This window comes from Malaclemys terrapin, chromosome 1 (genome assembly GCF_027887155.1).
Source record: "Malaclemys terrapin pileata isolate rMalTer1 chromosome 1, rMalTer1.hap1, whole genome shotgun sequence".
NCBI classification, from domain to species: domain Eukaryota; kingdom Metazoa; phylum Chordata; order Testudines; family Emydidae; genus Malaclemys; species Malaclemys terrapin.
The window spans coordinates 352,356,203-352,366,036 of NC_071505.1; the positions used below are offsets into that span (position 1 = coordinate 352,356,203).

A 9,834-nucleotide genomic window follows, 5' to 3' on the forward strand; every position below is an offset into this window, starting at 1 on the left:
GTCCTAAGTGCAGGACTCAGCACTTGTCCTTGTTGAACCTCATCAGGTTTCTTTTGGCCCAATCCTCTAATTTGTCTAGGTCCCTCTGTATAATATCCCTACCCTCCAACGTATCTACCACTCCTCCCAGTTTAGTGTCATCTGCAAACTTGCTGAGAGTGAGGTCCACACCATCCTCCAGATCATTAATGAAGATATTGAACAAAACTGGCCCCAGAACCGACCCTTGGGGCACTCCACTTGAAACCGGCTGCCAACTAGACATGGAGCCGTTGATCATTACCCATTGAGCCTGATGATCTAGCCAGCTTTCTCTCCACCTTATAGTCCATTCATCCAGCCCATACCTCTTTAACTTGCTGGCAAGAATACTGTGGGAGACTGTATCAAAAGCTTTGCTAAAGTCAAGGAATAACACACCCACTGCTTTCCCCTCATCCACAGAGCCAGTTATCTCCTCTTAGAAGGCAATTAGGTTAGTCGGGCATGACTTGCCTTTGGTGAGACTGACAATATCATATTGCCTCTATATAAATCCATGGTACACCCACATCTTGAATACTAAATGAAGATTTGGTCACCCCATCTCAAAAAAGTTATATTGGATTCAGAAATTGACAGAGAAGGGCAACAGAAATGATAAAAGCTATGGAACACCTTCAGTATGAGGGAGCTTAAAAAGATGGAGACTTCTCAGCTTGGGAAAGAGATGACTAAGGGGGATATGAGAGAGGGCTCCAAATTATGACTGGTGTGGAAAAATTAAATAAGGATATGTCATCTACTCCTTCACATAATACAAGAACTAGGGGTCACCCAATGAAATGAATAGGCAGCAGATTTAAAAGAAAGATAAGAAAGTATTTCTTCACAGTCAACCCGTGGAACTCTTTGCTGGGGAATGTAGTGAAGGCCAAAACTATAACATGATTTCAGTAAGAACTAGAGAAGTTCATGGAGGATTGATCCATCAATGGCCTCTGTTTGCCAGAAGCTGGGACTGGATGACAGGGGATAGATCACTCAGAATTTCCCTGTTCTGTTCATTACCTCTGAGGCACCTGGTATTGCAAAAAGTTGGAAGAGAGGATACTGGGCTGGATGGTCCACTGATCTGACCTAGTATGGCCATTCTGATGTTCTTATACACATAGGTGCCGACTGCATGGGTGCTCTGGGGTTGAAGCACCCACAGGGAAAAATTAGAGGATGCTCTGCACCCACCGGCAGCCGAGCTCCACTCTCTTCCCAATGTGTCTCACCCGCCGGCGGCTCTGCTGAATTCTTCCCCCTCCCTCCCAGGGCTTCCTGCCTGCTGAGAAACAGCTGTCTTGCGATGCTCAGGATGCTCTGGGAGGGAGCGGGAGGAGTGGGGATGTGGCGCATTGTGGGGAAGGGGCGGGGACTTGGGAAATGGGGTGGGGCAGAGCAGAGGCAGGAAGAGGTGTGCAGGGACAGGAACTTGGGGAAGGGGGTGGAATGGGGCAGAGTTGGGGCAGGAAGAGTCGGGGCGGGATTTGCGGGAGGGGTGGAGTGGGGGCAGGGCATGGGGCGGTGGTGGGGGGTGTCGAGCAACCACCTGCCAGAGGTGAAGTCGGTGCCTATACTTATACATTTCCTACATGTACCTGCCCCTGGTGCAGCCCACAAGAACCCAGGAGGCCTGATAGGATCTCTCTCTCTCTCTGCAGAGTAAGTAACAAAGAATATCCATTACAATTTGAAAACTAACCAGTTTCCTTAAGTGACTTTCCGCAAGATGTTAAACATGTTTATATAAGAGCTTAGTAGATTTATTATTGCTTTAATTTTCTTTCTTTTATATCGGAATTAGAAACACTGTTCCTGTCAGTTAACTGCCAAGTTATCTGCCAAAACATGAAGTTTTCAAGTGCGTAAGTAGCCACTGGAAACACAGTTAAAGTTGCCTCCACCCCCAACCCCCCACACCAAAATCTGAAATGAAGTCCCTGCAGGAAAGTATGGGGAGGTGCAGAAAACTCAGTGGGTGAAGATGGGAGGAGAAGAGCGGGCGACCCAGGCAGAGTCTTCGGGGGAAGAAATGGGGCAGTGGGTGGGACCTCAAAGGTCTAGTTACCTGCAATTAGAAATGTGCCTCCCAATTAATGTACAGAGGCCGATTCTACAAGTTTGTCAGTCTGACACAGCACAGTGTGGTCAGGAAAGGATTTAATATCTCTTTTAACATACAGTCAGTGATTCACAGAAGAGGGCCCAGGGCCATGTTACCACCCAGAACTGCACAGAGATTGCTCTGAGAGTACGAAGAGAAAACTGTAGGTCCCTTTATGAGTAAAAAGACAGAGCAGCCTGTCCCAGATCTGTTTGGTCCTGACCCCGTAGATGATGGGGTTTAGTATGGGGGGCACCAGGAGGTACATGTTGGCCATGAGAATGTGGAAATACAGGGCCACATAGTGCCCATAATGGTGCATGAGGGAGGAGAAGAGAGAAGAGATGTAAAAGGCTAAGATGGCACAGAAGTGGGAGCTGCAGGTCCCAAACGTCTTGAGCCAGGCATCTTTTGTGGGGAGGCTGAAAATAGCCTGGAGGATCTGGGTGTAGGACACAGTGATAAAAAGCACATCCAGACCAGTCACAAAGAATACCACAAAGAGGCCGTAGTAACTATTGACACGGGTGTCAGCGCAGGCCAGCTTCACCACAGCCATGTACTCGCAGTGCGTATGGGGGATGATGTTGGTTCTGCAATATGGCCACCGTCTTGCCAGGAAGGGAGTTGGCAGTGCAAGCTACAGCCGTGCAGCAACACAGACAGGCCTATCGTGGCCACCACGGGGTTTCTCCGGATGGTGGAATGTCTCAGGGGATGGCAGATGGCCACATAGCGACCCAGAGCCATGGCCACCAGAATCCCAGACTCCATCGCTGAGAAGCAGTGAATGAAGTACATCTGGGTGAGGCAGGCACTGAAATCTATTTCCCTGGAATTGAACCAGAAGATGCTCAGTGTTTTGGGCAGGATGGACGTAGACAGGACCAGGTCAGTGATGGCCAGCATGCAAAGGAAATAGTACATAGGCCCATGGAGGCTTTGTTCCATCTTTACGATGAACAGGATGGTGAAGTTCCCCAAGATGGCTATGGCATACATGGTGCAGAAGGGGATGGAAATCCAGACATGGGCCATCTCCAGGTCAGGAATGCCCAGCAGGATGAAGGTGGAGGGGTTGGTGAAATCAGTTTTGTTGGAATCTGACATGGAGTAGGGGAGAAGGTGTACAACTCTGAGGCAAAACAGTGTCTCCTGCAGGTACCGTAGGTTCCCGTGACTTCCTGTGTGTGCCCAAACTCTAGGGTGATGGTTGCAGTAAATATTCCTGAATGGAGAGAAAATGTTAATATGAGACACTGCATGCACTACTGGAGGTGTTGTCATGGGTGACGCAGATTTGTCGTTCTTCACACACTGATAAATGACATTTTCATAATTCAGAGAAATGAATTATGAACAACTGACCCTACTAATGTCAATTCCAAATATGATGGTGGTCCATGCATCAATAATTCCTACATGTTATGGTGTGGGAAAAGGTAATGGGCACTAGCGGGAAACACAGGGGTGGATAGTGGTGTTCCATCATTCTTCCTTAATGCAATGAAACCCAGGATATAGGTTCTATGCTGTAGGGATTTCCCCATTCACCCAGATGTTCAAACCTTTTCGAAGACGTGCCGGGGGAATCATCCCAGTTCGTACACACCGCAGGAAAAAAAAACTGTGCATCATTGATAGCAGCTCCATGGAAACACTTGCTCATTCATAGCAGTGACTAAAACAAAGACAATGTTAGCAAATAGAAAGGGGGGTTGCAAGACAGGCATTGAGAATCGGGGAGGGTGCCATAGTCTGGGACTGTTTCGTTTAGAGAAGAGAAAAAGAAGGGGATATATGGTAGAGAACAAACTAAAAGATTGGAACTGATTACATTCCAATGGACAAACAGAGAACAGTTCCCAACCAGTAATATCTATTGACACTTAGTACTATAAAAGGGCTAATTCCCCAAAGCAGTAGGAAATTATCAGCAAAACTGACCGGGAGGGAAAATCTAGACAGGGAAATGAGAATAAAAATGGGGAGTTCTTTAAGAAGAGTTCATTAGATAGCTAAAAATCTTCGATTCCACAATCAAAAAGTGCCCAACTTTGGATAGAAAACTGGTTCAGTGGCAAAGTGAAGGCAGCAATAATTGGGGGATGGGGGGAGGAAGCAATATTGAACTAATGGGATAAAGGGAAAATAGATGGCAAGCAATACATATTGGTAGACATGAACACTGATTAGGGGCGTAAAAAACATTGAGGAAAAATAAAAATATATCCTAGAAAAGATTTAAGCCAATTCCTAGTGGGCGAAAAGAAGCTTGTTAAAGTTGCAGAAAAGGCAGATGTATTCACAGTATAGTTTTGTTCTGCATTTGGAAAGCAGTGTTATGATGTACACATATCACATGAGGTGATGAAATACTTTCCAGTCTATTAGCAGTCAAGGAAGCTGTTAAAGAGCTTGTATAATGGAACCGTAGAGTTACGAACATCAGAGTTACAAACTGACCAATCAGCCACACATCTCATTCGGAAGCAGAAGCACACAATCAGGCAGCAGCAGAGCCCAAAAAGTAGAAGAAAGTAAATACAGGACAGTTCTGTGTTAACTCTAAAGCATGAAAAAAGCAGGGAAAGTTTTTAAAAAAAGATTTGACAGTGTTAGAAAACAGTGGAAAATCTGGTCTGGGATTAGTTAATAAAAAGTCTAGGAATATAATTAATGTCAGTCAACAACAGGGTTTATGGAAAACTGTTCTTGTCATATAAACCCAGTTTCATCCTTTAATGATAGTACATTTGGCTGGTCAAAAAAAACATGCAGATGCAATAGACTTTGATTTCTCTGAGGCATTTAATTTGGTAATTTAATATCAGTGAAGCACACCTACAATGGATTAAAAACTGGCAGATCTCATACAGCAGCTGCCAATGGGCCGTTGTCACCGAATGGGGCTGTTTCTAGTGGGGTTCTGTGGGATCAGTTCTAGGCCCGATGCTATCGAATATTTTGATCACGGATCTGGAAGCAAATAGACAAACCCTGCAGATAAAATGTGGGTACGACCCAAAGACTGGAAGAGCAGCACTGTATGTAAGAGAGCAGTGTGATTGCTCAGAGCTCCAGTATGAAACTGGAGAAAACCCCAAAACTCTCAATGGGTTTAAGTTTAGAGGCAAGAGCAACAAGGGTGATATCATGGTAGGCATGTGCTATAGACCACCAGACCAGAAGGATGAGGTAGATGAGGCTTTCTTTGGACAAGTAACAGAAGTTTCCAGATCACAGGCCCTGGTTCTAATGGGGGACTTCAATCACCCTGACATTTGCTGGGAGAGCAATACAGCAATGCACAGACAATCCAGGAAGTTTTCGGAGAGTGTTGGGGACAATTTCCTGGTACAAGTGCTGGAGCAAACGACTAGTGGCCGTGCTTCTCTTGACCTGCTGCTCACAAACAGGGAAGAATTGTTAGGGGAAGTAGAAGTTGGTGGCAAGAAAGAACAATTGTTCTCTGTTTTTTTATAGCAGCCTTTCAAGTACTTGAAGACCACTAGTGTGTCCTCGCCTAATGTCTATTTTTTCCAAACTAAACATACCCAGTTCCTTTAGCCCTTGTTCCTATGGCTTGAATTCCATCCCTTGGATCATCTTTGTCTCTCAACTCTGTATCCTTTCCAGTTTATCTACATCCTTCCTATACATGGGTAACCCAAACTGGACACAATAGTCCAGCTGAGGTGTAACCAGCGTCAAGTAGATTGGTACTTGCACCTCCCATGACTTGCAAGCTATGCCTCTGTTAATACAGCTGAAAATTGTATTTGCTTTTTTTTTTTTGCAATAGCAAAAAAATCCACATCCCTCAGAGATGTAGCTATATCAAACTAACCCCGGTGTAGAAAGCATGAGATTCAGGGAAGAATTCTTCTATCAACCTCCCATCTCACCTCTCGGGAGAACCCAGCCATCGGTGTAAGTAGTGTTCACGCTGAAGTTCAACACCAATGCCACTGTAACGTTTTAAGTGTAGACAAGCCTTCAAATATATGTTTCGTCGAGTCTGGATCTGCAGACATGAGGAGTTGGCGAATCCACCACTCCCTTTGCAGTTTGTCCCAATAGTTAATTACCCTCAGTGCTAAACATTTGGCCCTTATTTCCAGCTAGAATATGTCTGGCATCAGCTTCCAGCCATTGGGCCTTGCTTTGCCTTTCTCTGCTAGATTACAGAGCCCATTATTACATATGGTTTTCTCCCCATGAACCTTGTGGGAGGGCTGACTTTGTCAGGCATCAGCCTTGTCTGGTGAACTACGAAATTCAAACACAGGATGAGGGGGACTGGCTCTGTCTGACATTGAGTCTAAAGCTGCCTCTGGAAGCCCAGTACCATAAGCTCTAGATGCTAAAAAGGTACACAGAAATCTGCAACAGCTACCCGACCAAGTGATCAAAAACAACCCCGATCAGGCAAAAACTATTAGTTAGGATGGGCAGGGATGGTGTCCCTAGCTGCTGTTTGCCAGGAGCTGGGAATGGGCGACCGGGGATGGATCACTTGATGATTCCCTGTTCTGTTAATTCCCTCTGGGGCACCTGGCACTGGCCACCGTCAGTGGACAGGATACTGGGGTAGATGGATCTTTGGTATGACCCAGTAGGGCCGTTCTTATGTAAAAAGCTCATGGCAGTAATAAACAGTAAACAGGGTGGAGAATTTAGCAGGGCAATTTAAGGATAATTATTGGGCCAAGACCAAGACTAGACCTGGGTAGGAGGAAGGTGAATGCTTACAACAAATGGAAACCACAAACAAACCTTGGGGCTCACTCCTCAGTGTTAGGGAGGAGGGGGACGGGTGGTACAGCTTGCAAGCTGGTAGCAACTCTGAGGCAATAAGTGGCGTTCTAGACTGAATGGTCCTGCCTCCAGATTTGGTCCTAGAACTGATCCCTGCAGAACCCCACTAGAACCCCACCCCCATTTGATGACAATGGCCAGTTGACAACAGCTTTAACACAGTACTGTCCTGTATTTGCTTTTTTTGGTTTCTTTGGTTTTTTTGCTTTCCTTCTGCCTGATTGTGTACTTCTTGTTCCAACCAATGAGATATGTGGTGGATCGGTCCATTCATAACTCTGGTGTTCGTAACTCTAAGGTTCTACTGTAAATGGTGTTTAACATCCTCTTTGACTGCTAATGTACTGGAAAGTATTTAATCACTGCTTGTGATATGAGTATTTCATGCTACTCCTTTCCAAGTGCAGATAAAAAAATATTTCTTGAACACATCTACTTTTTCTGCAACATTGGCTATGTCTACACTACCCGTCGGATCGGCGGGTAGTAATCGATCTATCGGGGATCAATTTCTCGCGTCTCATCTAGACATGATAAATCGATCCCTGAATCGATGCCCGTACTCCACCTCGGCAGGAGGAGTAAGTGGAGTCGATGGGGGAGCCGTGGCGGTCAACTTCCCGCATTGAGGACGGTCAGGTAAGTTGAACTAAGATACTTCGACTTCAGCTATGTGAATAGCGTAGCTGAAGTTGCATATGTTAGGTCGATCCCCCCACCCCAGTGTAGACCAGTCCATTAACAAGTTTGCTTTCTCCCTCTAGGAATTGACCTAAATGTTTTCTAGGATTTCTTTTCTTCTTAATATACTTAATAATTTTCTTTTGTTATCCTAAGCCCTTCCGAATATGTATTTTTTCCATTTTGTCTTTAATGTACCTTATCCATTTTCATAAATTCCATTGGGTATTACTTGCTATCTTTTCCCCCCTATGTCACTTCCCCCACCCCCAATTGCTGCATTCACTTTCCCACTGAACCGGGTGTGATGAGTTCCCTCAGGATGCCACCTGCAACTGGGATACCACTGAGCCCCCCGACCCACCAGCCTGGGCTCCCTCTCACACTGTGGTTCTGTGATAAGTTGCCAAGCTCACTCTTTCACCAGAAAACACACCGGTAGGGACCCACCCAGCTGCAGAACTTACAGGCTGCTGTGATCACCTCTGCATGGGGAGGCTACCGCTAAGGAACTGCCCAGCTGCTCCAGAGCACACCCCCCTCTGTAGTGTAAACCCAAAATTATATTATCTTGTGCTGAACAGATCTGCACAGCGTAAGCTTATGAAATTTGTCCCATCCCTCAATGTGAAGAGAGAAAATACAACAACGTTTTGCTCCAAGTTATAATTCCCACATACTGGTGTTAGAATATAGCTATTTAGGCCTGTCTGCAAAGGCCTATATTTTAAGAATTTAAGTGCATTCTTATCACGTAGCTAATTATAGAGGTACAAAGAAGGAATCTAAATCACTGTCTGCCGGTGTAAGGGCCTTTTCTCACTGTGACAGTCTGAGGCCCTGTTCTTAGGTTAAGGCCTTTGGTTATGCAGCAGAGGCAGCCATAAGATGGGAAGTCACATCCTCACATTCCAAACCAGTCACATGCTAAGGGGCTGCTAGGAACACAATCCTGTCCTGATATTCTTGTCACCTCCAGAGAAAGGGAAGAGGCTAGAAGATGTAAAAGGAAATTTCGTTTGATAGGATCCTGCCTGGCAAAAACTCACTTATCAATAGCTGGGGTGTACTTGTGGCACCTTAGAGACTAACAAATTTATTAGAGCATAAGCTTTCGTGGACTACAGCCCACTTCTTCGGATGCATATAGAATGGAACATATAATGAGGAGATATATATACACACATACAGAGAGCATAAACAGGTGGGAGTTGTCTTACTAACTCTGAGAGGCCAATTAATTAAGAGAAAAAGAAAAAAAACTTTTGAAGTGATAATCAAGCTAGCCGAGTACAGACAGTGTGATAAGAAGTGTGAGAGTACTTACAAGGGGAGATAGTCAACGTTTGTAATGGCTCAGCCATTCCCAGTCCTTATTCAAACCGGAGTTGATTGTGTCTAGTTTGCATATCAATTCTAGCTCTGCAGTCTCTCTTTGGAGTCTGTTTTTGAAGTTTTTCTGTTGTAATATAGCCACCCGCAGGTCTGTCACTGAATGACCAGACAGGTTAAAGTGTTCTCCCACTGGTTTTTGAGTATTTTGATTCCTGATGTCAGATTTGTGTCCATTAATTCTTTTGCGTAGAGACTGTCCGGTTTGGCCAATGTACATGGCAGAGGGGCATTGCTGGCACATGATGGCATAGATCACATTGGTAGATGTGCAGGTGAACGAGCCCCTGATGGTATGGCTGATGTGATTAGGTCCTATGATGATGTCACTTGAATAGATATGTGGACAGAGTTGGCATCGGGGTTTGTTACAAGGATAGGTTCCTGGGTTAGTGGTTTTGTTCAGTGATGTGTGGTTGCTGGTGAGTATTTGCTTTAGGTTGGGGGGTTGTCTGTAAGCGAGGACAGGTCTGTCTCCCAAGATCTGTGAGAGTAAAGGATCATCTTTCAGGATAGGTTGTAGATCTCTGATGATGCGCTGGAGAGGTTTTAGTTGGGGGCTGAAGGTGACAGCTAGTGGTGTTCTGTTATTTTCTTTGTTGGGCCTGTCTTGTAGGAGGTGACTTCTGGGTACTCGTCTGGCTCTGTCAATCTGTTTTTTCACTTCAGCAGGTGGGTATTGTAGTTTTAAGAATGCTTGATAGAGATCTTGTAGGTGCTTGTCTCTATCCGAGGGATTGGAGCAAATGCGGTTATATCTTAGAGCTTGGCTGTAGACAATGGATCGTGTGGTGTGTCCTGGATGG

At 45.3% G+C, this 9,834-nt stretch overlaps 1 pseudogene; it reads right to left on the reverse strand.

Moving 5' to 3' along the window:
* Window positions 1-2,246: 2,246 nt before the first annotated feature.
* On the reverse strand, window positions 2,247-3,244 carry LOC128847406 (olfactory receptor 52K2-like; annotated as a pseudogene).
* Between the last annotated feature and the right edge of the window lie 6,590 nt (window positions 3,245-9,834).